The sequence below is a fragment of the Boleophthalmus pectinirostris genome, unplaced genomic scaffold (genome assembly GCF_026225935.1).
Source record: "Boleophthalmus pectinirostris isolate CB_2022bp ecotype Guang Dong unplaced genomic scaffold, ASM2622593v1 HiC_scaffold_21, whole genome shotgun sequence".
NCBI classification, from domain to species: Eukaryota; Metazoa; Chordata; class Actinopteri; order Gobiiformes; family Gobiidae; genus Boleophthalmus; species Boleophthalmus pectinirostris.
The window spans coordinates 22,724,907-22,728,945 of NW_026571175.1; positions in this window are offsets into that span (position 1 = coordinate 22,724,907).

Consider the following 4,039-nt stretch of genomic DNA (forward strand, 5'->3'; position numbering starts at 1 on the left):
GATAGACTGACAGAGAGAGAGAGAGAGGAAGAAAGAGAGAGAGAGACTGAGAGAGAGAGACTAAGAGAAAATTAGACTGACAGATTGAGGATGAGAGAAAGAGAAAAATGAGACAAATGGAGAGACTGAGAGAGAGAGAGAGAGAGACTGAGAGAAATTGAGACTCAGAGTGAGGATGTGAGAAACAGAAAAAAGAGAGAGAGGGAGAGACTGAGAGAAAGAGAGAAAAAAAGAAAGAGGGGGAAGCGAGAGAAACTGAGACTGACAGAGCGAGGATGAGAGAAAGAGAAAAATGAGAAAGATGGAGACACTGAGAGAGAGAGACAGAAAGAGAGCGAGACCTTTATAAATTTCATCCACATATTCCCCACCATACAAAGAGGGATGGACTGACAGAGAGAGAGAGAAAAAGAGAGAGAGGGGGAAAGAGAGACAGACAAAGAGAGACAAAGAGAAAGAAAGAGAGAGACCTTTATGTTTGCATTACATTTCATCCACACTCCCGCCGTCTTGGCCTTGTCCTGACAGAAAGAACTACAAAGACAGAGAGATAGACTGACAGAGAGAGAGAGAAAGAAAGAAAGAAAGAGACTGAGAGGAAGTGAGACTGGCAGAGTGAGGATGAGAGAAAGAGAAAAATGAGAGAGATGGAGAGACTGGGAAAGAAAAAGAGAGACAGAGACTATTTATGCATTAAATTTAATTCACACACCAGCCGTCTTGGCCTTGGCTTGATAGAAAAAGAGAGAAAGAGAAAGAAAGAAAAAGAGACAGAGACAGAGACAAAGAGAGAGAGGAAACGGGCAGAAACTATCTCCGTGTCAGAATTATATGAGACAGACCAAGTTTCAAGGCCAGTTAATTCACTTCTGGTTTTAAAGTGGTTCTTGGCGTTTGTGAAAAGCTTCAGGAGACAAAAGGCAGAGATCAGCCTGTTACCATCGACAGAAGAATCAAACATCCCACTGCCTCCAACACATGGCAAGAACATTTACATAATTACCTCCCACTTCATCAGTATAACAAGGACACACTTGGAATTTAAAAATACACAGATTTCAGCCCTGACAGAACAAAGGTGAGAAGTACTTAGGACTGAAAAACTGGATGTAGTTTTCAAGTTAACAGCTGCCTTTTACCTTGTTCTGTAGAGATTGGCCATTACAAGGCTGAAATTATCCAAATTATTCTAGTGAAGGTGTATGGAGTTTAAAAACACGATGAAGCTTCTCCTGAAATACCACATGACATCACAAGGTGGGGTTTTGGTGTGTGAAAAAAATACTCAATTCCATGTAGGTATGTTTTTGATGAGGAAACAACATTAAAACATAAATAATAAAACAGTGTAATATGAGCTCTTTAAATACATTCTATCATGAAATGTTCCCAGAGGCTTTTAGAGCTCTCAGCTGCATAAACATATGAATAATAATGGAATTTTTATTTACATATATTAAAAGTAATATACAGAACTGCAGCTTTGTGATTTACTACGTGAAAATATTACTCATGTTATTGATACTTTGCAGCTGATGTGATCAATATTCAGTAGTAGGCACTGCTCTGTCTGAGGCTTTGTTAGACTTTAATCTGAGCTTTATCTGTCTGACCATAAACCACTGATTTAGCTGGAACTACAACAGGTGAGATGGTTTGTGCTTTTAATCAAGTCCCTCAGAAAACTTTACAGTCACAACACAGCTACCATTAGCCAACAGTTTTTCAGTTATTGACCTTTATTTAACAGGATAGTCCAGCTGAGCTTAGGAATCTCTTTTTCAGGGGAGTCCTGGCCCCACAGGAGACCCTATTGTCCATGATTTTAGTGGTAGAGAATCTGGAGCACCCAGAGGAAACCTATGCAGGCATAGTGAGAACAGGCAAACTCCACACAGAAAAGCCAAGCCCTAGAATCAAACCCAGGACCTTCTTGCTGTGGGGCTGTGAGAGTGCTAACTGCTTTGCCATCATGTCCATGCCCAGTCAGTTAGTCTCTCTCCTTTTTGGTTGAAAATCAAACTCCTAAACAGGACCATGAACACTTGTAGCCGGCGCCACCTAGTGCCTCTGCTCAATTTAATTTCTCTCCAGCAACTAGGTCAGGAATTGGAATACACTTGACGGTTTGCAAGAACCCCAGAAATCAGTGAACGAAGAGCTGTAACACCAGAAATTACTTGGACACCGCTGAGCATTCCGGCACATTACATACATCACGACTAAATAGCAGTGACTGGTTAAATACAAAAGTACCCGCCTATATCATCGAGCAAATGAATCCTAATGCTGCAAGGTCAGATGGTTTCCACAAAGTGAAACCGGCTGATGAATCAGTCTTGCATTGATTTGAAAATATGTTATTTAACTCCATTTTATATTTTACTTGAGTTTTCAAACTGTCTAGAAACATTTTGGCAGTGTTTGCTATAGCATGGTAACTGATGAATTGATTCCACCATACACATACATGTAGAACACCCCCAGCATGATGTCATGGCAAAGTATCAATATACATAAAAAACCTTTACTCTTGCTTCTATAGAAACAGAACTAACCTCTGTTAAATATGGCATTAATTCATTTAAATTTCATTCTGCTGTGAGTCAAGTTCACTGTGTGTTCTTTAGTGCAGAGCAAATTCACCATCTTGAGGAAAACTTTACCCTTTTCAATGGAGCTGTAGAAGTTTCTTAATTTGCAGACATTAGGAGTTTACTGAGGCGTGGTTAACTTTGAGGAGTTAATTGGTCCCTTCTGAGTGATGGAGTCAGCCTTATGTCTTTTTAAAGAGGTGGCCGTGACAGCGTGGAGTCCCAAAGGAGAGAGGCACAATTAAACCCAAATATACTTAGGAGATGGTACAGACTTTAACTTTGATTACACAAACATTCAGGACATCTTCAGTAAATGATCTGTCTATTTCTCTCCTCTACATCCCTTTCTCTGATATCAGTTCATCTCTTCTTCGAAAACATGTTTTTAAATCGGACCAAAATTTCACTGCCAACATGAAGCAGTTTGTTTTTATGTAACAAAGTTCACACATTTTAATCAAATACAGACATTAAAGCACAGGGCAGTTTAATCACTGAGATGAAAAACACAAACAGGTCAGATCCAGAGGCCTGCAGAGACTCTCAAACCACTAATTTTGGAGTTGGTGGAGATGTAACCCTCAAAGAAAATGAGAAACTGTCGAAAGCTGTGCTCTGATCTCTTCTCAGCACGAGAGGAGATACGTCTTCTCAAGTTTTGTTGGGAAAGTGAAAGAGTACAGCCATGCAAAAGGAGCGGCCGCAGTAAAGGAGCACTAAAGCCCCTCCAAATATTACCCTTTGCATTATGAAAAAATAAAACCAAAATTGTTTTAACATTATGTTGTTCTCTTAAATCTCTGTGTCTGTGGTTATTCATGTTTATTGTTTCAGAACTTGATTTCACATGCCAGCCACAGCTGCAGTCACTTGATTTTTATTATTTGGCAAAGTTAATTGGTAAAGTGGAAATAGAAAAAATAGTAATATATGTTAAAAAAAATTATGGTGAAAAATGCTTTTACTTTTAATGGCTCATTTAACCACCACCTCATTTTATACATAAATCATGACAATGTTTTCAATGACCTTGGCTGGTTCCAGAAACATGAAGCACCATCCTGTACAGAGTGGCTATTGTTTTTATTTTCTGATCATTGTTATAATGTATCTTCATTGCTCCTCATCCTCATTTTGCGTAGGACTTTTAATATTTTGCATGTAATGTTTTTGGAGAATATTGAATAATATGGGTTTTCATGTTAGAAGAGGATATATGTTACTTCTTCTAAGCCTATAGGTTTTGCAAAATCTTATGCTACTGTGGAATATTTACCTATAAGATGCCTTGATTAAACTCTCTGTACTCAGATTTTTACATTGCGAGATAGGGCCAAAGCCTTGGTGAAGGGCTGACAGCTTTTTACTGTTTTCCTTCTTGATACTCATCCATTTTCTAACCGAATAGCACAACCAGGAGAAAAAAATAAAAACAAAAGATA